The sequence below is a fragment of the Ornithodoros turicata genome, chromosome 5, assembly GCF_037126465.1.
Source record: "Ornithodoros turicata isolate Travis chromosome 5, ASM3712646v1, whole genome shotgun sequence".
NCBI classification, from domain to species: Eukaryota; Metazoa; Arthropoda; class Arachnida; order Ixodida; family Argasidae; genus Ornithodoros; species Ornithodoros turicata.
The window spans coordinates 45,995,217-46,022,544 of NC_088205.1; the positions used below are offsets into that span (position 1 = coordinate 45,995,217).

The 27,328-nt window shown below is 45.4% G+C and overlaps 1 long non-coding RNA gene across 1 annotated transcript; it reads left to right on the forward strand.

Annotated features, from left to right (window-relative positions):
• Positions 1 to 7,398: 7,398 nt before the first annotated feature.
• LOC135395975 (uncharacterized) lies at positions 7,399 to 12,705 on the forward strand. Its single transcript, XR_010423227.1, has 3 exons — positions 7,399 to 7,539; positions 10,918 to 11,151; positions 12,419 to 12,705. It is a non-coding gene; the product is annotated as an uncharacterized LOC135395975 (long non-coding RNA).
• Positions 12,706 to 27,328: the final 14,623 nt, after the last annotated feature.

The following is a 27,328-nucleotide window of genomic DNA, read 5'->3' on the forward strand; positions in this document are numbered from 1 at the left end:
TGGTGAAACCGGCTGACGACGAGTGACACGTGTGAATGGCGGCCGTGAAAAGACGGGAATGTGTGTGAATAGACCCGGTGAATAGACGGGACGTGGCCAGGGCGGCCCATGTCACAGAAACTGAACAGGTCGACCACCATTCGTCGGAAGAACATGAATTTGATTACGACAATGCGATAACCTTAGCTCATGAGCAACGATGGGGTCGTAGAGAGTTTCTAAAATCACGGTTCATCAAACGCGATTCATGAGCCTACAAAAAGAACCGTGGCCTCCTGTTTGATATACAAAACGCTTTGGCAAATAAGTGGTTGACTTCTTGCCTTTAGCCCATTGTGTACTAAGGATGCCCATATGTACTGGTAGTGAAACGTGTACGCCTTATTGTTTCTGGGCTGTCGTGTGAAACCGAAGTAAACGCAGTTCTTACATGCTTAACGATCACCTGAGTTGCGTTCTCAGTAACAGCAGCATGTTCACAAGGGGAAATACCACTTCTGATAGCGATATAGGTTGGTGAACACCCTATACCAGTTTCCAGTTGAACCAGTGGCAAAATCAAGCTCGGTAAAACGGGTATCCCAATTGTTATGCATATCCCGAACAAAACCGAATATCCTCTGGATGTACAAATAACGTCCTAACAGACTCGTACGTCCGATGGACATCAGATATCAATAGAACGTGCGAATCCGCTAGGACGTTGTTCGTGACATTTTCGGTTTAAACCCGATTCCTCCCGGTTATTCCCCCCCGAACTGACGTCCGACCAATTCGGGTTAAACCCGATTTCTCCCCGAATTCCAGTCACTATGAAATCCTGAAGTGACGTTTCCACTGAAGACGAACAAAGGTCGCCACGTGTAACACACGTAAGAATGGGTCACTTACTTTCCAAGCAATACACCCAGGCGTCTGTCTATGCCTTCAGGGATTACCACTGGAATGTCACGATCTCGCAAAAAAAAAACATAAAAAAACCGAAAAAAAAGACATTAGTAAAGGACTTAAATAGACAAGAGGAGAGACAAAAACACCCGATAACACCCGAAGGCACAATTATCGCCGGATTTCTCCCCGAATTACAGATTTAAAAATAGCGTCAGATTTTTACCCCCAAATCTGAAAAAAGGCATTTAACCCGAAAAAGTCACACCCTAGGTATAGTACAGCAGAAACATCATCTGGCCACGTGAATTCCTATAGTTCAGCGCACCCTCCAAATCGGCAAGATGGAGAAATCAGCTGTGTCCTGTCGTTGCTGTTGCCTTTTTCGATGTGGTCGAGCAGGTATATCAGGTATTTACAGCATCCACGCGTAGACGCGATGCGCTGAACGACATCAATGCAACGGTCTCCGGCGGCAGCTCACTCTAGCGTTGCCAAGCGGTATCACAAATTTAAAAAAAAAGTAAATGTCCCACCGTGTCCTCAACTCTGCGTTGCCAGAAAGCGAGTGGCAGCAGCCCCTGAGGTTTCTCATACATAGTCCTCTACCCGGAAAACGTCATCATGACTTTGGTAGAGAGGCTGAAACCGAAACTCATCGGAAGGGGAGAGCTGTGTCCCACGAATGTGCAGTTTCGCTGCCTCCTATTGAAAGAAAAGTAGGGCCAAAGGTAGCGTCCCATTCAGAGACCACCGTAATCCCCTGAAGACCGTGGCTTTCGGGTACGACCTCGTAGCTTTGACCATAGCTCAACTATGGTTGTTTACAAACAAGAAGAGGTCTGTTCCCTTACATGCGGGGTACGCGACGCTTTCGATGCATCGTACAACCTCGCTTTCACGCTTGCTATCATTCGTGCACGAGGGCCAAAATCTACGTCGAGACGTCCACTCACTCTTGCTATAAGGCCACAGCGCCTGCGTCTATCGCGTCATATGCACGGACGCCCAGCTTCCATGGTGACCCGCCCAGTTCCGTCTTCTCGAATTGGAGCGGACGCTAAAGCCATTAGAGAACCATTTAGAAAAACCATAGAAAGCGCTTTTAACCTGTTTTTTATTAGGAAACCATTTCGCGTACTTTGTCGGTGAGCGAAGCACGCAGTAATTAGCCGCAAATCACGGCACCGTATACTTACTCAGGATTAGGCGTTCGTTCGTGTTTGTGGTTGCAGAATCTTGTGTGAGTTCGGCTGTTTAATATAGCAGAACCCTTTCTGACCGCTGTCATACGAGAATCATCTCTGTAGACCGAAATCACAAGCGCTCCTACCGCTGTGCAAGATTTTTGGCCTGTCACTGAGTGAAAATGTCACTGTGTCGTTTTGGCTAACATTCATGCGCTGAGATCGGAGGACGTCCGGCATCACGACGAAGGTAACGGCAGGGGGTGGAGGTCACGGTAAGGCGGCCGCGGGGTGGCGCGAAATTTGGGAACCACTGGGTTACGGGAAAGGTTAGTTAGCTATTTCTAATAACCAGGTTCCCTGCTAGAAATGGTCCCATTGAAGATTCCCCGAAAAACTCGTTGAATTCACTTGGATGTCTTTCAGACAAACACCATTAAAAAATTCACTGAAATTCCAATTTACAATAGATTATTTGGAACAAATATTATATGGGACACAACTGGTGTTTTAATTGGTCTCAATGAAAATTCTCTGTAGAAATCAACGGAGCCCAAATTCGAGACACATTGAATAGCACCCATACAAACTTATTCGAGGTCAGTCTTGCGTCCCATTCAGCCAACGAGCTGAACTAAGGAATTCCCTACTGAAGTCACCCTGATATTCTCCCTGCCAATGCACTTTTTTAATGAGTAGTAACATTCAATACCGTTGCTGCTAGTAGTAATGACTGGACACAGACTGTCCGCAACTCTACAAGGCTTCTGGACACATTTAATTAGCAATTAGAGCTAATTGGGACCCCCACATTAATCAGCACCCTCCAGGGAGTCATTACACTAATTGGGGTGCATCTAAGACGTGTCCAGACCACCCTGTGCGTTGCGGACGATCTGTCTCCATAAAAAATAAAAAAATAGATAGAGATAGAGTGGAGAGAAGGAGTTTAGTTGAAGATCAACGACACCATCTTGAAGGAAGCGGCCTTTCCGGGCCGCTGACCATCGCCGGGCGACGGAGCACAGAGGCAGGTTGCAAAGCATCGCAGCTATGACCACAAGTTCCGGACATCCTGTGACGTCAGCTGTGACGTCATCATGACATGTCTGGGCAGGTTAGGACAGCTCTGGACATGCAAGGAGAAAAACACTCATAATACAGAGGCTGGGAAAGCAAGAGTATGCAAACCATCAATAGCTAACAAGAAAATAGAATTAGTTACACCACAAATGATCCCACCACAACAGGAGCGCAGAATGATGTGACTGCTCCATCCGAGAGGCAGGCAGAGAACTGACTCGTAATGGTTTTTTTCTCCTGTATAAAGCCCCGCAGCTGCATCCCCTAGTGGGTACTTACTCAACTAATCTCACAACAAAATTATTAAGAATCACGCCAACGCTACTCCCGTTCCCAAGGCAGAAGAAGATAGAAAATGGCGGGGATGCCCGGACAATGCAACCAGCACCCGACGTGCACTGGCACGAAAATCGCAAACAAAGCGGGAAGAAAGTTGGCGAAAGCATTAGTTACACAACAAATCAGCTCACCACAGCAGGAGCGCAGACCGATGCGACTGCTCTCCGCGACAGCCAGCGAGAAACTGACTGGGACGCCGCTCCGCGGCCACTACGCATGCGCGTTCCTAGCGCCCTCTGGGGCGACCACCTCCGAGAGGCTAAGAAAGAAGAGCATTCCTGCGCCCCCTGCTGGCCATTCTCATTGGTCGTGACGTCATCCTATTGTCTCAGGGCTACCCTGTTTTTTTTCCACTAATGCTGCTCTAGACAAGGTCAATCTGCAGTGAAGCCACGGTATGACGTCATCATGCACCTGCGTGGCTCAAGGACGCGTGTGCTCTAGACAGGGGACCTATTATTTATTGAATCACTTTCCCAAGATTATTTCCTTTATTCTTCTACAACGCTTGAATAGGAAACTATTGCAGAAGAGCACCATGCATGAAAGCTGATCATAGGAATTCCAAAGTCTTACTAAATGAGACTTGCAAAAGAACAAAATATCCTAACGCGTAACTCTATCAACAGCAAAAAAGAGGACTAGGCACTCAACAAATCAACGCAGAGTACGGGTAACCAGGAGCGCAGAACTCAGGGCAGCACTATCGTCAAGACAACAATGTTCCCTGTCAAAAAAGAAAAAAATACAAAGCGCCAACAAAGGAAAGCATGCATGTCAGGGCATGTCAGAACACGTCAGGACAAATTGCACGACTGCTGGGCAACAGAGGAAAACAAACACTTGAACAGAGTGAAAAGACACTCACCATCATTTTTCACGTTCACAGCATTCCCCCATTGTAAATCCGCTCGTCACAAAATCCACCTGCATCGTCGAATACCATTCATCAGTGACGAACCACACATCCGCACCCCATCAGAGGCAGACAGAACCCCACCTAAGCTACGCTCTTCCACTGACAGCCAACGCAATTACCAGGAGCAGAATTTGTGTGTCCAGACCCATCAGTGTTCAAGAGAGAAGTGAATCCTTGCGCCCCCTGCAGGCCGTTCTCATTGGTCGCGACTTCATCCTATTGTCTCAGGGCTACACTGTTTTTTTCCACTAATGCTCCTCTAGACAAGGTCAACCTGAAACAATACTGTTGCGGTATGACGTCATCATGCAGGTGCGTGGCTCAAGGACGCGTACGCTCTAGCCAGGGGACCTGTTATTTATTGAATCACTATCCCTAGATTATTTCCTTTATTCTACTATAATGATTGCATAGGGAACTATTGCAGAAAAACACCATAGACACGAGGCGATTGTAGCATTTCATTCCCAAAGTCCTGCTGTACAGGGGGAAAAAATGGTTCAGCAAGACATGTCCATCCCAGCCGAGAGCCATGCACCTAACTGAATAATGACGCTTTGTTCCTCCTGAATAAAGTCACACACCTGTCCCCCTCGCGGTTACTCTCTGAACTAAATGAATCGCAAAATTATTAAGAATAGCTCTACTCCCATTCAAGGCAGCACTATCCTCATCGTCAAGAATATTCCTTGTACAAAAAGAAAAAAACTACATGTAGAAGGAAAGCATGTCAGAACAGGCCCAGGCATGTCAGCGCATGTTTGTCAGACAACAAGGGGGGGAAAAGCGAAAAGAAACAAAGAAGAAAACCAGCATCAAACTATTTCTAAGCACACGCACTCCTCTTATTCAAAAACAGTGCTCATCATAAATCCCTCCAGGACAATACACACCATTTTTCTATTGCTACACTTTTTTCCAGTAACGGTCAATGCATTGCTACAGACTGTGTGACGTCATCACATCCTGTCTGAAGAAGAAGAAGACAGCGGCAAAGACTCCTATTATTTATTGAATCGCAAGATTATTTCCTTTGTCGTACTCTTAATGACATTCATTCTCTCATTAAAATTCAACAAAAAAGCACCCTTCATATTAACGATTTTAGCCCCAAAGGCTCATCATGGTCATTAGAATTACAGTAAACTACCACTGCTCCTTAAAATAATAAGTGAGTCCACTCCACATCACCTCCAGGCTTATGTAATACATGACCCTTTCTATGCTCATACATTCGTTGTCTGAGGCTACACCTGCGAGCAAAAAGGCGCAGAAGCCGGGGGGCAAAGTTCTATTCGCGCATTGCGAGCAACAAGGCGGGAAAGCCGGGGAGCAAAGTTCCATTCGCGCACGCCAAAGCACAAGACACAGAACGCCTTTACGGGAACATGATGGCATTACCACCATATTAATGATTTTCTACCTTGCATTGCAGTTTAGAAGAACTACTACAAAACTATAATTTTACGAGCCCATTAAAATTCTACTTTCTATGGAAACTATAATTGCCCTATTACTTGGATCGCTATTAATGCTTAAGCTTATGCTTATCGCTTAACACCTCAGGTCACCACACATCGTCACGTGGCCAGCACAACATGACACCAACACGATACTAGCAGCGGGAAGAACTGCAACACTGCTAAACAAGTCCAGATATACCATGATGACGTTACAAATCAGGAAAAAGCACACGCATGAACGCAAAGAGGACAATGCATTAAACACACGGAGCGCTCAGGAATAATCGTAGCGTTACCGCACATCGCTACAAAGCTCAACGTCTAACACAAGACGGCAGCAACAAGATATTAGCGAAGGGTAACAATTGCAATACAACTGAACAAGTCCAGACATGCGACATCGCATACAAAACACTGCTCATCGGGGAAAAGGCCTAAGCCCGCGGCGGATCATCATAGAGCATACACAACTTCATTTTTCTATTTCGCGTAAACTAAACGCGGTCTGCTTGGAAAACGACGTACAAATTTTCTTAAGGAGCAGAGAAATATAGAAATTTCTACTCCGTGCTCAGATACCAGCATTTCTGCTCAAAAACCTGAAAAATTAAGCACTGCTTACTTCGTCAAGATATCGAACACCCAACAAAATCAAACAAACAACCCCACTTCCACTGGTAGAACACTATTCAGCTTTTACGCAGAAGGCTTTCTTCTACATAAAAGTAGACAAAATAAGAAAAAGAGCAGCGAAACATTACACGCACTTTTGCTCGCATAGCTATAAGAGAAAAAATAAATAAAATAACGACACACACGCTAATAAACTGTGACAAAGACACCCATTTCTGCTATCAGATAATTATTGCATAATGCCAAATACTGATTTGCATTGTCCCTGCGTGAAGAAAGCACAGGACAGGGATACACAATTTATCTTAAGCGAGCAGGGAAAGTCACTTCTACTCGGACAGCTTAACACCATAAAGTCTGAATTTTTGCAAAGAAAATAAAGCTTGAACAGCGCTTCGAAGGTGACAAACACATACTAACAAACAAACAAACACTTCTATTCATTTCTATTGATAAAGGCGTAAACCACACTACAAGAACAAAGCACACTGCTTCAGGAAAGCGCATCAAATGCAACGCAACAGGACCGGCTCTCATAAAATAGCCTGCCCAAAACAAAGACTTCACCAGGTTCGCGAGGCAATTCCATTAAAAACGCTCTCGGTCTATCCTACAGATAAGAATGCAAGCGCTGCTACCCTTATTTTTTAAACCACTATTCCACGCAATAGTAGATAAATGCATCACTCGTGTCACATGAAAAGGCACACACAAAGAACTTACTTGTCAAGTGGGATCCCTGGTTCAGAAAAGCGCGCGCACACACATTTTCACACTCACAAACACAAAGTCTATTCTCACAACCACATAAATCCACATTATTCCTCAGGTCAATAATTATCCTACCATCGTCAAAAGATGGCTCACTCTTGTATGCGATCGCAAAGCGATAGGACCTCGTTCCGGATGTAATAGGATATCGCCACTCGACCGACGCGAACCAAAAAAGAAAGAAAGGAATGCACGTTCGCTATACCTCCATGAAGAAAACGGTGCCGTGCTTCTACGCAGCGATCATCATACAGGAGTGAGTTGTCTTCTTCGTTTTCCTTTTATTTTCTTGCACCCATATATTTTGCAAGAATACTATAGAGACCCAACAGAGCAGTGCGCTCCCATCAACACACCTTGGGCTGACCTTACACACCCGAAGCCTTTTCTGAATACATTCTGCTGGCGCTGGAATAAAAAGATTTATCGCCAGGGTACAACAATGTCAGCTCTTTGTCTTAGTCTCTTAGTCTGTCTAGTTGTCTTTGTCACAGTTTATTAGCGTGTGCGTCGTTATTTTATTAATTTTTTTCTCTTATAGCTATGCGAGCAAAAGTGCGTGTAATATTTCGCTGCTCTATTCTTATTTTCTCTACTTTTTATGTAGAAGAAAGCCTCCTGCGTAAAAGCTGAATAGTGTTCTACCAGTGGAAGTGGGGTTGTTTGTTTGATTTTGTTGGGTGTTCGATATCTTGACGAAGTAAGCAGCGCTTAATTTGGAAGGTTTTTGAGCAGAAACGCTGGTATCTGAGCACGGAGTACAAATTTCTATATTTCTCTGCTCCCTAAGAAACTTTGTACGTCGTTTTCCAAGCAGACCGCGTTTAGTTTACGCAAAATAGAAAAATGAAGTTGTGTATGCTCTATGATGATCCGCCGCAGGCTTAGGCCTTTTCCCCGATGAGCAGTGTGTTGTATGCGATGTCGCATGTCTGGACTTGTTCAGTAGTGTTGCAATTTTTACTCTTCGCTAATATCTTGTTGCTGTCGTCTTGTGTTAGACGTTGAGCTTCGTAGCGATGTGCGGTAACGCTGCGATTATTCCTCAGCGCTCCGTGTGTTTAATGCGTTGTCCTCTGTGCGTGCGTGCGTGTGCGTTTTTCCTGATTTGTGACGTCATCGTGGCATGTCTGGACTTGATTAGCAGTGTTGCAATTCTTCCCGCTGCTAGTATGTTGTTGGTGTCATGTTGTGCTAGCCGCGTGGCGATGTGAGGTGACCTGAGGTCTTAAGCCTTTTCCCTGCTCACCTAAGGAAATTTGTGTATCCCTGTCCTGTGCTTTCTTTACGCAAGGGCAATGCGTCTGTGTATGTGGCACTATCAGATACCAGACATGAGTGTCTTTTTCTTGGTTTATTGGCATATGCTTCAGTTTTTTTAAGGTAAGCACAAGTGCGCGCAATTTTTCGCTGCTCTCTTCCTCAGATCACCGATTTTACGAAGAAGACAGTCGCATGGTACAGCTGAGAAGAGGGTTTCTCTGATTGTTTGTTAGATGTTGTTAGGAGCTCGGTATGTTGAGGAAGTCAGCTGTTAAAGGTATCCGTGAAGAAATGCTTGCATCTGAGCGCAGGATAGGAATTTCTGAAGCACGGCACCCTCAGTGTAAATTAATTATTTTGGATGTGAGTCTGCTTCCCTGCATGACAAGGCTGAAATGGGAAGAGAGAAAAAATTGGAGCGCTTCATTAATAGCGATCCAAGTAATAGGGCAATTATAGTTTCCATAGGAAGTAGAATTTTAATGGGCTCCTAAAATTATAGTTTTGGAGTAGTTTTTCTAAACTGCAATGCAATAATCATTAATATAGTATACGAATGCCATCGTGTCCCCGTAAAGGCGTTCTGTCTTGTGCGTTGGCGTGCGCGAATGGAACTTTGCTCCCGGCTTTCGCGCCTTTTTGCTCGCAATGCGCGAATGGAACTTTGCCCCCCGGCTTCCGTGCCTTTTTGCTCGCAGGTGTAGCCTCAGACAACGAATGTATGAGCATAGAAAGGGTCATGTATTACATAAGCCTGGAGGTGATGTTGAGTGGTCTCACTTATTATTTTAAAAGAGCAGTGGTAGTTTACTGTATTTCTAATGACCATGATGAGCCTTTTGGGTGAAAATCGTTAATATGTAGGGTGCTTTTTTGTTGAATTTTAATGAGAGAATCAATGTCATTAAGAGTAGGACAAAGGAAATAATCTTGTGATTCAATGAATGATAGGAGTCTTTGCCGCTGTCTTCTTCTTCAGACAGGATGTGATGACGTCACGGAGTCTGTAGCAATGCATTGACCGTCACTGGAAAAAAAGTGTAGCAATAGACAAATGGTGTGTATTGCCCTGGACGGATTTATGATGAGCACTGTTTTTGAATAATGTTGAATTCCAATGGCAGAGTCGGAGCAAGTGGCAGGCTCCGCGGTGGAGCGGCTTGATCTGGCCTAGAGCAAGTGATCCGAATCTGCGACTGGAACACTTCCGCTCAACTTGGAGTTAGCGCTGGGTAACCTCCCTTGGTGGATGGCGGCCAGAGACGGAGGAAGAAGAAGAAGAAGAAGATGCTCATGTTCCATTATAACGCCATGTTTTGCAACATCAAGGTCCTCCTAATCTCCTAACGTTGCCCTGGTAATGTCTGATTCTCGCTTCCTTCATGAAACAAAATCGCCAACGTACGACGCGAAATACTAGTCACGGCGAAGACGCGTTGCAAAGCAGCCATGTTGGCGAAATAGAGACAGGAAATAGGAAGCACGAGCGGCAAGTAACACGTCACGTAGAGTTCCGGTTGAATCTGCCTATTTTGGCGGAGCGGTCTGGGTTGCTCCCTGGAGCGACCTTGGCTCGAATGCCGCTCCGAAGCTCCCATTGGAAGACTCCAGAACTGTTCTCAATCTGCCATTCGAACAGACTTGCTCTCGGCGGAGCAACAAAAGTTGCTCCGGAGGCGCTCCGAATCTGCCATTGGAATTCAACATAAGAGGAGTGCGTATGCTTAGAAATAGTTTGATGCTGGTTTCCTTCTTTGTTTCTTTTTGCTTTTTCCCCCTTGTTGTCTGACAAACATGCACTGACATGCCTGTGCTTGTTCTGACACGCTTTCCTTCTACATGTAGCTTTTTCTTTTTGTACAAGAAATATTCTTGACGATAGTGCTGCCTTGAATGGGAGTAGAGCTATTCTTAATAATATTGCAATTCATTTAGTTCAGAGAGTAACCGCGAGGGGGACAGGTGTGTGACTTTATTCAGGAGGAACAAAGCGTCACTATTCACTTAGCTGCATGGCTCTCGGCTGGGACGGACATGTCTTGCTGAACCATTATTTTTTCCCGTAAGTTTTCAGTTCCCGTTTTCAGTAAGACTTTGGGAATGAAATGCTACAATCTCCTCTTGTCTATGGTGCTCTTCTGCAATAGTTCCCTATGCAATCATTATAGTAGTATAAAGGAAATGATCTTGGGATAGTGATTCAATAAATAACAGGTCCCATGTCTAGAGCGTACGCGTCCTTGAGCCACGCACCTGCATGATGACGTCATACCGCGAGACCATTGTTTCAGGTTGACCTTGTCTAGAGGAGCATTAGTGGAAAAAACAGGGTAGCCCTGATGACGTCACGACCAATGACAACGGCTTGCAGGGGGCGCGAGGATTCACTTCTCTCTTGGACACTGACGGGTCTGGACACGCAAATTCTGCTCCTGGTAATTGCATTGGCCGTCAGTGGAAGAGCGTAGCTTCGGTGGGGTTCTGTCTGCCTCTGATGGGGTGCGGATGTGTGGTTCGTCACTGGTGAATGGTGTTCGACGATGCAGGTGGATTTTGTGACGAGCGGATTTACAATGAGGGAATGCTGTGAACGGGAAAAATGATGGTGAGTGTCTTTTTCACTCTGTTCAAGTGTTTGTTTGTTTTCCTCTGTTACCCAGTAGTCGTACGATTTGTCCTGACGTGTCCTGACATGATCTGATATGCATGCTTTCCTTTGTTGACGCTTTGTATTTTTTCTCTTTTGACAAGGAACATTGTTGTCTTGACGATAGTGCTGCCCTGAGTTCTGCGCTCCTGGTTACCCGTACTCTGTGTTGATTTGTTGAGTGCCTAGTCCTCTTATTTGCCGTTGATGGAGTTACGTGTTAGGATATTTTGTTCTTTTGCAAGTCTCATTTAGTAAGACTTTGGAATTCCTACGATCAGCTTTCATGCATGGTGCTCTTCTGCAATAGTTTCCTATTCAATCGTTATAGAAGAATAAAGGTAATAATCATGGGATAGTGATTCAATAAATAATAGGTCCCCTGTCTAGAGCGTACGCGTCCTTGAGCCACGCAGGTGCATGATGGCGTCATACTGTGGCTTCATTGTAGATTGACCAAAGGAGCATTAGTGGAAAAAAACAGGGTAGCCCTGAGACAATAGGATGACGTCACGACCAATGAGAATGGCCAGCAGGGGGCGCAGGAATGCTCTTCTCTCTTAGCCTCACGACCAATGAGAACGGCCAGCAGGGGGCGCAGGAATGCTCTTCACTCTTAGCCTCTCGGAGGTGGTCGCCCCAGAGGGCGCTAGGAGCGCGTATGCGTAGCGGCCGTGGAGCGGCGCCCCAGTCAGTTTCTCTCCGGCTGTCGCGGAAAGCAGACGTGCGCTCCCCGCGCTCGCTCAGTTTCTGGCTGGCTGTCACGGAGACCAGTCGCATCGGTCTGCGCTCCTGCTGTGATGAGGTGATTTGTTGTGTAACTAATGCTTTCGCCAACTTTCTTCCCGCTCTGTTTGCGATTTTCGTGCCAGTGCACGTCGGGTGCTGAATGCTGTTGTCCAGGCATCCCCGGCATTTTCTATCATCTTCTGCCTTGGGAACGGGAGTAGCGCTGGCGTGATTCTTAATAATTTTGTTGTGAGATTAGTTGAGTAAGTACCCGCTAGGGGATGCAGCTGCGGGGCTTTATACAGGAGAAAAAAACCATTACGAGTCAGTTCTCTGCCTGCCTCTCGGATGGAGCAGTCACATCATTCTGCGCTCCTGTTGTGGTGGGATCATTTGTTGTGTAACTAATTCTATTTTCTTGTTAGCTATTGATGGTTTGCATACTCTTGCTTTCCCAGCCTCTGTATTACGAGTGTTTTTCTCCTTGCATGTCCAGAGCTGTCCTAACCTGCCCAGACATGCCATGATGACGTCACAGCTGACGTCACAGGATGTCCGGAACTTGTGGTCATAGCTGCGATGCTTTGCAACCTGCCTCTGTGCTCCGTCGCCCAGCGACGGTCAGCGGCCGTTTCGGGCCGCTTTCTTCACGATGACGTCGTTGATCTTCAACTAAACTCCTTCTCTGCACTCTATCTCTATCTATTTTTTTATTTTTTATGGACACAACGCTCGGGTGGTCTGGACACGAGTTAGACGTTTCCCAATTAGTGTGGTGGCTCCCTGGAGGGTGCTGATTAATGTGGGGGGTCCCAATTAGCTCTAATTGCTAATTAATGGCGTCCAGCAGTCTTGTAGCGTTGTGCACTGTGAGAGTCCAGTACTTACTACTTGTGCAGCAGTGTCGACGATGGTATGTAACGACGAGAGACGTAAAACGAAATACAAATCATATTTTAAACTTTTTGTGGGATTCTCTGCATTTTCCAGAAGCTTTCTTTGAATCACACACTCCCATGTCACGCTGCGCTGTGTGGCGCGCTACAAACTACTGCGTTTTATGTCTAACATCTGGATATTGTTTGTAATGAGCACCGTTGCACAAAAACATGCACACGAAAGCTCCATGTGGTTGCACACTATACAGACGCAAAAGAAGTACCAGAGCACATATTGCCACTTAGAAATGGTGTTTCTAGAAATGCGGGGCCTGAAGAGTTAGGGCATAGCATAGATACCAGAAATCAGGTGCACCTTATCCTTCTGTAGAGTGCTTTTTCAATTCACAACTCAGCCCATGGGATGTAAAAGTGTTAGAGGCAATTATGTGACTTGTCGTCCTGGGTGACATCACTGGCCAGCCTCGGAATTAATTTCGTGCTCAGGAATTATTGTACAAATCGCTTTGTATGTAGGACATGATAAGCAATAACTTTAGTTGCAACCTTGTCTGCAGCATTCTCGATTGCCTCTTACCTTTACAGTTAGAGACACGTTACCAAACTATTTGCAAAGGACACTCTTACAGGGGCCGTGTAACTTGAGTTTTTAATTTATAAAATTTATAAAAGTATAAGTATACAATATGTGATATGAAATGTGTATAAAATAAAAAATAATATTTATAAAAGAGTTTATAAACAATAAATAAAAAGGCTTCACGGAAGCAATCCGTTAGCATACCCATTGCACATGAAGCACAATTATATATGCTTGGACATCACATAATTAATCTTCTGAACCATATGTGTGGCAACATACGAAATTTTTTATGCGCATGCTCTACCTTCCTATTCCTACATGTGCACACGAATAACAGTGAATATATGTGAAGTGGCAAAAAGCAACGCTAGACTCTACCATCACTGTGCCCCTTGAACTTTTCCACATTTGTGTCTGGTGAACAGGAAATATCTCACTAGAAAAGAAGACATTTGTGCATTGTTTGGAAAGCAAATAAATATAAGTACAGTACAGTTTCAAAATTAACAAACTGCACACCATCAGCAGTCTTAAAGTATCTCAAGAGGGTAATCACATAAAGCTCCAATAATAGACTGTGCAAACAAAACTACTTCAAGAAAAATCTGAATAATCGGTTGCCGTTGTGATATGTACTACTATGCACAGTTCATGAATGGAACATGTTACCTCATTGCATGCCTCCATGTGAGCACTAGAACAGGCAGCTTTTTAGGTTGCTCTTTTCGTGTTTTTCTATTTTTTTTCCGTTTTTGCAATATCAAGCATGGCCATAGTGAAACACAAGCAGCCAAGGACAGGATGAGACATCTACAAGGCGACTGCTAGCTCTAAACTGATATATTTATTAGGAGACTCTGGAATACACACATATATACTGCTAAGCAAATGACAATTTAACCAATAGAATAACAGAGAGAATAACAGAAAAAATGGTTATATATCTCCCTCTCTCCTCATTCTATTTTACAGGCAGCCCTAGTATGATTTTGAGTGTGTCCGTGCGTTCCCTTTGAGATAACGTATCTCGGACAGAAGCAAATCCAACAGCGGACTGCTTACAAATGCAACTGTCTTGGATTTCTCTAACCACTTGTTATTTAACCGCTGCCTTGAGCTGTGTGTTCTGGAAATTTAGGCAGCATCCAGAGTCCCTGCAATGTGTTGCTATGTTTCTCGAGGGCATCAAAAGTCTGTCCTTGGCTGCCTGTGTTTCACTATGGCTCTCAGATACAAACTACCCCATTTCAACACAGTAGAAAACACAGATTTGTAAATAGCATCTGTTGATGGCACTGTACATACCCCCTATATAAAGGATCATAGTGGATACTACATCTCGTGCGATGATGTCAGGAACACAAAAAAGCTAGATTTAAAACCACTCTTACGTCGTAGTAGTAGTATTTGTGTCAAGCTACGCAATTCCTGTCCTGCAAATATTTTAAACCATATGTTTCATCTGCCAGCGTGAAAGGCAATCCCCTGAAAAGCAATTGCAGGTGATCCCCTGAAAAGCAATTCACACTTGGCCGGAACTACCGGTTCTGAAACCTATCCCTGACATGTGTAGACATCAGGGAGGAAACCCAAGGGCTGCGGTGGAAAAGACAAACACACACGGGCTATGTTCTCACTGTGTATCATCTGCTCTGGCTACTAAGAAGAACCTGTTCCAAATTAATATAACATGGCTTGACATGATATATATGTCATATGTAAAACCCCGAGACTAGGGAAAACAAAGGGACGTGTTTGTGTCTGTTCCTTCGTGTTCCCTAGTCTTGGGGTTTTACATCATGCATAATGTGCAGTTTTCCATTCAAGCTTAATGGCCGTAGCAGTAACAAGGGCCCGAAACTCGCCAGTTCCTTTGCGTGATAAAGTGAGGCGCTTCATGCCTTTCACGTCATCAGTCGTCAGAAAACGTCATAAATTGAACGTCATGGAGACATCCGGTGGCTAGTGATTACTGATTGGTTCCCATGAGGATGAATTCGTTTTCTGAGCGATGATTGGCCGTTTTCAAATTTGTTCGCGAGCGCTCAAACAGGCGACATAGCGGCGGCTGTGCCGGCTGGAACTGGCGTCCACGGAGTCGCCGGCGTCCGTCTCGGACGGCTCGTGTTGTGTAGCGGTTGGGCTGGACTATGAGTTTCGATTTTTTTCTGTTTAAAAACTCAAGCTGTATCATGTGAGTGTGCTCGAACAGTCACAGCTGCCAGGGAAGATGCCTGCGCAACATTTCTGCTGTACTTCTTGGTCTACAAACTGTTCGAGCGTCCGAACGCCTCGTACCCGATACCTGCCGACGACTGCCAACAGGTAGGTCATTTGTCATTGATTGTTGCCTTACAAAACCGCATTCACTTCGTGTATTGTGAATAAGTTGCTTGACAGTTACCGTAAATCGGGACCGGAATACGCTGTGACCAAGACAGACAGCGTAGCTTTGCAGATACGATGGTAGACTATATTCAATTTCGTGAAACAATATCATCTAAATGTTATGATTAAATACCCGCTTACGTCGTACCGTATAAAGTTATGACGTTACTGTAAGTTTGATTCTCGGTTATTTCGCTCGACAAGTTTCATCCGACGTTAGTAGCTGTTCTGTACGTAGCGCTAAAGCCAAGTTTGTCAGGCTATTCGGCCTGAATATATCATTGTGAAGTAGCGCAATTAAAGGTACTTTTTGTACTAAGGTCGCTCATCACACCCCATGGCTGCGAGCTTCTCACAACCCTACCACCGTTCTCATATTGCGCCTTCAATAGCACCTTTATTCTTTCCATTTACATTGCAACTTTCACATGCATAGATGTGTATCTGATACCAATTTTCTTCATCTTGCAGCCACTGAGCTCCAGCCCCAGTAGCAGCCCTTGCCAGAGGCAGTCCGACATTATCAGGCTTCTTCAAGAAAATTCCGGAGCAATAATAATGTCATGTTGTTTTCGTTACCACAGTCATGCTGTGTGCGTCTTGCTTGCATAACTGTATGTCGCACAATAAAATACTTATAAAAATACTATAAAAACAACCAAGGCTCCGTCGTATTCCTGTAACTCCCACTGCATTCCGACAAACGCGTACCAAAAAACAGTGAATGGAATAAAAAAAGGAACAACAAAAGAAGACGGGAAGCAGTGCAGAGAGGAGCAAAATAGTGCGAAAACGGATAACACGTCATTTACGTCATTCGCGACATAATCAAAAAAGAAAAAAAATCGGGTGGCCAGTCCTTAGTCATTGATCCAGCTCCGGAGGTCACGTGAGTTTTCAGCTACAATAGAATTCTACTACAGCTTCGCGCCCCTGGCAGTAATGCATGAAAGCCACTGCTAAGTTGTGTTGAGAAACACCACTTTATGTTTGCCATGTCTAAATGAAACGTACCTGACCTGATCCAAATTAACCGTTCTGAGTCTCGAACACACAAAGAGAAAAACGCAACACACGCCACAACATTAACAGGTAGGCAAATGAGCTGTGGTGAGCTCCACCTTGGGACAAAGTCAACAAGTAATTCACCAAAAGTCAATGAGTGCCTGAAATGTAACATCTCTGACAGGTAGTAGGACGGTCCACGTTCAATTCCACTGACTGGCTTTTTCATGAATTATTTGTTGAAGCTTCGATGTGCTTGAGAACCATTCGTCAACCATTGTGTCCTCACGATGAAGTGATGAGGGTTTGTCATCCCAAAGAGACTCCCTTCTGGCATGTGTCCTTATGGCTGCTCATCACTGCAGAAAAAAAAGAAAAAGCATTTAATGACAAGAAATGGATAGTCGTATTTACTGTATAATGATTGTGCACAACAGAAAGAACACTTTCGCACAGAAGGCTGTACTTCAGCCTTGATTCCGTGCCACTACATCAAACGTGCCATTACGTCTAACGTGCCGTTACATCCAAAAACGAGCCGTTACGTCCAACATGTTGTCACATCCATTGTGCCGTTACATCCAACGAGACGTTACATCCATTTTTGGCCACTACATCCACGGGTCATTACATTCAACGAGCCTGTACATCCAACGAGTCATCACATCCATCGGGCCGGTACGTCCAACGAGCCATTACATCCAGGGACACATAACACTCGGTCAATGTTCTTGTCGGTGTTCTGTGCTTCTTACGCGGCTGCTTCCTTCGGCCATCTCAAACGCGGTTCATTCAAACATCGCTGTTCTGTACATTTTTGTCACACCTACGTCAGTGGCCAGCAAGTGTTGAGGTCGTTAATTCCTTAGTTCTTTTCAAACTTAGGAGGAGAGCCTATAGGGTGAGTGGTCCTTAGGCGAATGCCACTGTTCTGCGCTTTATTGCCAATGACCTCCTTCACCTATGAGATAGCGTCCTGTGCGTGAATCACGTGGTGTGAATGCCAGATAGGGTTGGGAAGGTGCACACACGTGGTCACCTGAATCCGGGGAAAACCACGGGTTGACCATGAAACGGGTTATTGTTGCTGCCTGGACGATTCGACGGAGAAGAATTCCTCCGATTCAGAGACTCCACCCCGGGCAGCGAAATGATTGTTTTGTGCGGAGATAGCGACTTGGAAGCGCTTTTGTCGGCCGAGTAAGTGTTTTGGGACGGAAACTTTAAGCATAACTCTCTAGAATTCATGAATCCCGTTGTACACCCTTCATGTGTCGATACGAGAAGAGTGTCACCCTGTGGTGTTTGCGGTCACCAGGCGACGTGACACAGCCGCCCATGAATAAACCCTTGGTGTAATTCGTGACACACTCCTAGTCTCCTACACTGTTTCAGCCACTTGGGAACACTACAAAGCTCAGGTTTACTTCGAAGTTGCAGCTATGAATGCAGCAGTGAGTGTTCAGCGGTGTACGTGTGAATCAGCCCATAAAAATAAGTGGCAGCGCCTTTCGGTGGCAGCGCCTTTCATTATGCGAAGGCGATAAATAAAAAGCGAGACGAGCTTTGCTTGAGAACCGTCTGCAGGACAATGAAGAAGTACGAGAGTGGTTCAGGGTGGTTAGGCCTTTCCTCCCCGAATATTTCCGTCTCCCGTTCAGCGAGGATTTCATTTCAAATCCACCTCAGCAAGTATCACCTCTTCAGAGCGCTCTGCTGCAGCACTTGATATCCTACTTCTGCAATTTTGGCTGACATCCGTTCCCGTCCGTGACGTATAGGACTACTTTGGCAACTCTGGAGCACGCATCACGAATGTTGTTTAGGGTTGGCACAATGAATTCTATGACCAACTCCCGAACAAGCACCCAAGTCTCGCGGAACTGCTTGTATTTTTCCAGAAGGTGCAGCACGCCGCAAAGAACCAGCTGCGGCTTCTACTATGTGACCCTGCAGCGCTACCGCAGCGTGTAGCGCTGTTTGTACCTACTAAAATATAGTATGCACTTTGATATTATCAATTATAGCCGCGTTGCTCAAGAAACTGTGTTCTTTTGCTGTTAAGTCACTGCTATACCTTTGGTGATGGTACCGTTGCGCAACTATATAGCGAGAGCAGCACACAGATAAGATCACTAAAGACGCGTTCATGCTCAACTTGCTAAAAGGTTTATTGAAAAAAAGGTTAGTCAGGCATAGGCCGACTTGCTATTCCTTCCATAAAAAGAAAACGAAAAAAGAAAGAAAATGAAAGAAACACACACACAGCAATCGCCTGCGAGTTTTCGTCGTCTTGAACACAGACAGGTCACCGGTTCACTCCTGCTATTCCTAATCTGGGCTTCTCCTCGCGTCGACTTTCTTACCTCCCATCGCCTCCATGGCGACGCAGATCTCTTGGCCGTTACGTACATTGTGTCGTTACATCCACCGTGTCATTACATCCATCATGCTGTTACGTCCAACGCGTCGTTACATCCATACCGTGCTATTACATCCAGTCAGCTGTTACATCCATCGTGCCATTACGTCCATCGATGGATGTAACAGCCCGTTGAATGTAATGACCCCGTACCTGTACTTCTTGAGGTCTAACATCAAGTTACAAAATTCAAGAATATATAAGACATGTTGTAAGGTAGAGCACAAGTAGAATTATTGAGTTGTCGAGTTGAGTTGAGGGCGGAGTTGTAACCCCCCCTTTTTTTATTATATATGATTGTATAATTATTTTTCTGTCTGTACCAACTCTCGCTCTCTACATTACAACATGTTTTATATATTCTGGGATTTTGTAACTTCATGTTAGGCATTAACAAAAGCAGCCTTGTCCACGAAAGTCTCGTCTCATTACAATTTAGATGCTCTCAACAGTCTTCTTTCTGTTGTGAACCTCTATCGCAGCCAGAGTTGTACCTAACGCGTTACTAGTAATCAATTACTTTTCTCAGTGATTCTTTAACGTAATCAATTAATTTTGTGAGCAAGTAATTTTCCAAGTAATCTGATTACAATTTCGGTCATCAATTACTGAGTAATCGATTACTTTTTTAACCTTCTGTTACATCGTTCCTTCTGTCAACAATGGCAACCTTTTTCAGCAAGCCAATCTGTTCTTCTGTTCCACTACGGGTTTGACTGAAGCAATGACGCAGAAGTCACTGTGACGGCCGTCTCTAGTCCACACGTATTCCATGCACGCCACAGTAATATAATCCCTTACAACCGCGACCTACTGGAGCAACAGTAAAATAGGTGACTGTATTGATAAATTGTGCGGGCTGAACATAATAGTAACAAAACGAAGCGGATGTGTCGACGCCTATACGGGCGTCCGTGTTGTGTACATATATATGTAAACGTGTATATAAATCTGTAATAAGCGCGTGTATGTGTTTTATATGTTGCTTTCGAATGTATTTGTGAATTTCACTTATCATATATGTTGGTGTCTCATACCAGAATTTGCAACAAGAGCTGCATGATTGCATGCACTGCAGGCTTGTTGGGGGGAGGGGATATATTTTTATTAGAGGGAAAGGTCCGATGGCTTTGGTATGGCCCACAATATAATAGTAACGGGAAAAGTAACGCGTTACATTTTGAATCAGTAACGTATTACATTTTTGATGAAGTAATTTGTAACGGTAAAGAATTACTTTTCGCGCAGTAGTAACCGTAATTGTAATCAATTACTTTTTCGAGTAACGTGTACAACTCTGACCGCAGCATACCTGCACATTGCTGTTCTACGTACTGTAACTTTGCAGTAAGAGTATGGACTTTGGGTAAAAAGACTACACAGCACTGCTGAAGTATTTTTGCCTATCCAACAGTATGTATGTATGCAGTATGCACAGAGTATTTGTGCACCGGACACACTAAAAATGTAATGAATGTGGCATTGCCCACGGTAATGCACCAAGTTCAACACAATTACTGTAGAATCCAGGTATTTTAGCTTACATGTTAATCCAGTACCACATCCAGTGTGAAGTTGTGACAAATAGTTTCCATTTTTCTTAGCTCTCAGAACACAGACAGTGAATTAATAAGAGTAGACAATGTTAACGTGAATTCTGGGCTATTCTTCAGTTAAAGATTCACAGATAGTAAGGGCACCTTCCTCAATGGACGTTGATGACACTGAAAATTCTGAAACGTTATCAGAGGCGACATCAGCTTCTGTGTGTCAAAGGATTGTATGTCCAACAGTAATCCAGCTAACAGTAACAAAAACGTGCAAAAGACAAATTAACTGAACTAATGTAACGTTCCTTCTATATCAGACAGTGAAGCTTGTAACACCCCATCCACAGGAACCAGAGTCCAGACAGCAAAAGTGCTTGAACTGGGAGATAGCACCTAATCGGAATGGCGACCTTTGTTTTCCACCCTGAAAGCACAGGTTGTAACTTTGCGGGCAGATTTAAAAGTGGTGTCAAGATGTCTGCATGCGAGCGCACATGAAAAGTTGAACACAGGTGAATACTCAAATTATAACATCACATTGTCATAGCTGTTGGTGGAGGTAGACTGCAACTAACGTGTCAGCAATTTCTTTGTGCACCAAATGCAAGCCAGATCCTGCTTCATTTCCGCCTTCAGCGTGCACCTGTGATAAGTTAGATTATCAATACTATTGTGTTGCTAGTTGTGGTTATATCAGAGTAAGCGTAGTAGGACAGCTGCACAAGCGATTCATTAAGCTTGCTATTTTTGATATCTGAACCTCGACTTACCTTTTTTTGCTCTCTTTTTTTTTTTTTTTTTTGCTTTGATCCTCCGTGGCACGTTCAAAATATTGTGAGTCGGGCACCTCAAATTTTAATCAGACGATTTCATGCCGAGATTCGAAATTGCCTCTGGAGTCGCGCGTAACCTATGATAACATTCGTGGACGAAATCCTTGCAGTGGAAATTAGCAGGCACCACTGTCAGCCAAGAGCTTCGCATTGGTTGGTCTTTTGGCAGCATAGAATAGGTAACACTTGAATGCTCCGATGAATTGTTCTAACAGCGTAGCACCGTCGCAACTTCGACAACTTGGCCGTGGCATATCACGTATCATATCGCTCCAGCCCATAAAAGGCAAGGTCAGAACTGTTGAGCTGTACCTATGCTTCGGTCTACCGCAGCTGGTGCCCTGGCATTCCAACACGCGAGAGTGCAGAACAACCACGTCCACTTCGTCGCTTAGTGGTGACAAAAAGGATCGCGCTGCCGCACCTGCAGCTCGGTTTTATTTCCCCCCATAGAAAACGAAGTTATGTACAGGGTTGCCAACGTGGCTACCAACACCCCCCCCCCCCCGTTCACGTTGGTAATCAGGTGTATTGCATCCAGCCAGACTAGTCACCTCCGTAGGTCTCAAGGTTCGACTGAGACTGTCCAAGCTGTAACCCGCATCCTGTTGCACACACCAGGTTCTTTATGCCGCGAACCGCCTTAGTCAGGTAGTCTGCTGTCATTCGGTCTGTTGGGAGGTATGTCATGACGAAGTTCCCGTTCTCTACTTCTCGTCTTGCAAAGATATATTTCAGGTTAATATGTTTTGAACGCTGGTGCTTGACAGGATTTTCCATCAGGCATATCGCGGACTGAGTGTCCCTCCTAATTTCCATTCATTTAGTGCCGTATTTGTTGAACCCAAGTTCATGAAGTAGCATTTGTAGCCATTTGCCTTCCTTGATTGCCTCCGTAGCGGCGATGTACTCAGCCTCGCACACCGAGAGCGCGACCACTTCCTGCTTGGTCGATCTCCAACTTACGGCTCCCTTCGACAGCGTAAAGACGTATCCACTCCGTGAATGACCCGTTCCTGTATCATACGACCAGCTTGCGTCGCAATGTCCGACGACAGGTTCACCACATGCCCGATACGTAATACCAGCGTCCTTTGTGCCCTGTAGGTACCGTAGCACCCTTTTCGCCATCTTCCAGTGTGTGATGGTGAAGTTGGTATTGTACTGGATCAAAATATGAGTCGGAAAGCAATGTCTGGGCGAGTCCCTTGGACGAGGCACATTAAATTCCCATAGCGTGCAACAATTCCAGTGTAGAATCCCCTGGCACGGCTCCTGACTACCTGAAGGGTGCTCTGTTTTTCTTTGCTACGATGCAGTCCTTGCAGGAGCGGCGTTCACCTCGCAGAATTGGCAAACCTTGAACGCTGCCCTTCTTACCCATTTCAGCCAGCGAGTCGAAGTTCACGTGGCACAGGCGTCGATGCCAAAGCATCAAATCGTCGCTCTTCACATGCTGTGCAACGGCAGGGACATCAACGTCCGCCTGCAGTCGGTAGATCCCTCCTTCCTTGAAGCCTGAGAATACAAACTTGCTCCCCTTGTACGCAGTACAATTATCGTCGCTGAAGGTTACCACTACGCCACTGTCAGTAGATGGTAGACCGATAGTAGATTGTCCGCCATTCCGGGGACGTACAAGACTGCTTCGGCAGTTAACGTGTTCAGGACGCTTCCTTTCGGGACCTTAAAGGTCACGGTCCCGGTTCCGCAAGACTACATGGTCTTCCCATCTGCAAGCGTCACCCTCCTCGGAGCCTCCGCCTTGAAGTTTCTCAGAAGATCTCTTCTTCCGGTCATATGGGTACTCGCGCCGGAATCAAGGGACCAGTCAATCCCTGTCTGCACCATGCTATCCATGTCTGCGCCGAAAGCGACGTACTCTTCTGTGACCTCAGGGTTCTGAGATGATTGCGCGAACATCGCTCCTTGCTTCAGCCCTTCTTGCCTCAGGTCCCGCTGTCGATACCGGTTACCTCTGCTGCTTCCGGCAGTTTCTATGGTCTCTCTTGGCATAGCAGTCCCGAGCTATGTGTTCCGGTTTTCCGCATTGATAGCACTTGCAGGAGCGTCCTTTTCGGTCCAGCGGCTTGTTCGGAGCAAGTCTCACTTTCAATGCCGCATCTTGCGCCGAACTTCATGGCGCGCCTCTTCCTGTAGCAGGACATACTTCACCCTTTCCGGGGCAATACCCGACATGGGGCAGGCATCGAAACTTCTTGCCACTCCATGGTACGGCCGCGGCAAGCCTTGCAGGGCAATAGAAGCAACTTCAACATCCTCGAAAGTGTCTCCCAGGGTTCGCAACTCCTCAGCTGTTCACTCCAGCCGATGCATATACTGAGTGACAGTCTCTCCAGCTTCCTACATCAATCCGCTCACTTTGCGCCTCAACGTAAGCCTTCTCTCCAGGATTCGTCCCTGACTGACCTCCTCTAGTCTTGTCCAAACGCCCTTGGCTGTAGCCTGGTTGATGACATATGCTGTCTGAGAACTTGACAGAGTCTGCACAATTGCGCTGAGAGCTGTGTCCCGCTTGTCCCAAAGGGCTCTCGCTTCTGTTGCTTCCGGTGGGTTGTCTTGAATGACCGTCCAAAGTCCCCGCGCCTTCAAGAACGAGATCATTTTGAACTTCCACGTCGGATAGTTTGTCCCGTCCAACTTCTCGGTGAAGGTCTGCACTGCAGCCGCCATTCCCTTCCGACGACATTTCTGACGGTGACTTCTCACGTTCTCTTCAGCGAAGAGGCCCTCTTTCCTGGACAGGTCCGAAACGAGCGCTTCCTGGGCCCATAACCTATGTTGAGCTGTACCTATGTGTCGGTCTACCACAGCTGGTGCCCTGGCATTCCAACACGCGAGAGTGCATAACAACCACGTCCACTTCGTCGCTTAGCGGTGCCAAAAAGGATCGCGCTGCCGCACCTGCAGCTCGGTTTTATTTCCCCCCATAGAAAACGAAGTTATGTACAATATATACAGGGTCGCCAACGTGGCTACCAACAAGAACAAGGAAGTGCACTTTCCAAACGACGCCGTGTCAAAAAAATGCACATGCTTTGTTTCCGGCTTAGCAATAACATAACAGCTGTTCGCTTATGTATGATGCACAGAGGACGAACCGAAAGAAGCCAAGCGGCCAAGCCAAGGGTTCATGCCAAGCCAAAGGCAGATAAACCGAGAGCAGTGACGTCGGTGCGCCAGTGTGCAGGGTATGCCGACGGTCCGACGGGGGGGCTTGAGAACTACAAAAAATGTTTTCTAAAAAAACTACGAACGGTTGGACCAAGATATTTCGCACACATATTCAGTATTCGCTAACGAACACACAGCGCGAGTATCGCTCAGTTGTGCGGCACTTCAAAATTGGCATATCTGACCTTTAACTCTGTGCTGGTCACAGTATTAAATTTGTAATGTTTACTGTTTTGATAGTTTGTTTCGCTATTATTTTCCTGCATGCGTCCGTTGTTTACACGTTGGCGGGCGCGCCGCTTAGAGTGTTTCTCTGCTATTCAGTGTTATCTCCGTGCTAGTCACAGTACTAAATTTGTAAGTTTCTCCTTTTGATAGATTGTTTTTCAATTATTTTCCTGTGTGTATCTATCTTTTACATGTTGGATGACGCATGGGTTTGGCTCTCTATTAGATGTTGATCGAGTTTCTCGTTATTTCCTTGCATGTGTGTTATTGACTTCATAAGAAAGTGATTCATTGTGTCGTGCTGGAATATTCAACTTACGTTCCCATATTCTTTATTATGTGCATTGTGTTTCTTCCATTGACGCCCACTGCGGGGGGGCGCGAGGCCCTTGCCCCCCCGGAACATGAACTAGGGGGGGGGGGGGGCGCCGCCTCCCCCGGGAAGTCTCGCTAAGAGACTGACGCCAACCTTTGGGACTCGGCGCGCCCGGGTCAAAAGAGCGAAGAGGCACCAACCCAAAAATGCATCTAGCAATTTGTAAGATATGTATCCGTCCACCATACTCATTATCACAGTAGAAGGTGAGGGCCCAGACTTGTACGTATTTGGGGTATTGTATTTAAAATACTGTATTTTAAACACAATTTGCGGTATTTTGGTACTCTACTCAATACTTTTTGTTTTGTGTATTTGTACTCTATTTAAAATACATTTTATTGTATTTTCTACTCAATACTCAAATTACATATTTTGGATCTCCCTCTCAAACGTTCTGTGTCTAGTTTTTCCATTATCTTGCTTGTTAAGTGGAAATTTCCCGAGAACCTCGGACTTGACCCGGACATCGGCCCCTCTTGGAAGTTTCCATTTAGGGATCTTGCATCGTGTGTACTACTACTCCTTGCCGAGTGAGAGTTATGATGTGAGCCCTGACGCCGTGACGCCGAATTCTGACCTCACCGAGCAGGGACCTGCTAAAGTTTGCTTTGTTCTGGGTCACATATACTTAGTGAAGATATGTGGTATCTCTTTGTCATCTTTTGGGGACTTGTGTTTAGATGGCTCCTATCACACTGGGACGGCTTGCATAGTACGCGCGGTTTAGGTGATTCATATCACATAGCAGCGACTCGCCGCATTAACCAATGACTTTAGTGACTTTTTGCGTTCAAGGATAAACAGTATCTTAATTGTATTTTTGAAGTATTTCGTACTTTACCTTAATTACTTTAGTTTTCATGTATTTATACTCTATCTTAATAACATGCTAACGTCAGTATTTATTAGCTTATCTTAAATACATTTTTGAGTATCTTGTACATGTCTGTGTGAGGCGAAGAAACACATAGGATGACACAACATATAGCCTGAATTTCACCGAAAGCAATCATATTAATGAAACGAAGCAGTCGAAAAGGTATCAGCAGCTGCAAGTGAGGTGTAACGGTAGGATCTTCGGAACGCATATTCGTTGGGAGCGGGTTCAACTCCCGCTGCTCCATTTCATTGACCATATTCATTATATTGCGCGCATTTCGGGTCAAACACCGATGATTCAATACATTTTGTTCTTTTTTTAATCAGTTTTCAAAGGCGTAATGCCTTCAGTTGTGCATATGTTCACTGTTTACGTTCTCTCTGTTTTTTCGTTTGTGTTGTTTGTTCTGTTCTTCCTCCCTCTTATTTCTATACCAATATCCCCCCGTCAGAGTACTTACTTCGCGGTGCGCTCTTGCCCCTCCGGGAAAATGAAAACTCTCGGCCTGTGGTTTCTTCTGTTTCGTTCATAACATAATGCCTGCCATTATTGGCTTTAATAAATATACTTCATCTTGTACTTTTGTGTATGACTATCTTTTACAAGTCTATACTTAACCGCCTACCACACGGCTGTTGTAGAGCGGGAAAATATGAATAAGTCGGCCCAGGTTGAAGAATCGCGAATGAAGTCGGTACAGGTGTGACGGCACCATTGCTTGGTGTGGTTGCCGGTGTCCATATTGCTACTTGCGTGTAAAGTGCCCACGCACCACCACCGGAAAAAATGCGAACGAAGTTCGCCCAGGCAAAAACATCGCCAAAGAAGTCTGCCCAGGATGAAAAATGCACAACGATAAGGGCACGCTCAGTCGTTTGGCCCGCTGGTAAGCAGCCGGACAGCCCCTCACCTGCGCGCCACCCACCGCGCGCTGGAAAAAAATCGCGACTGAAGTCGGCCCAGGTTGAAAAATGCGCGACGGTAAACAAACGCACTTCCCTTCGCCAACGTGCCGACCACCGATCATTTCACAAGAATCTGTCG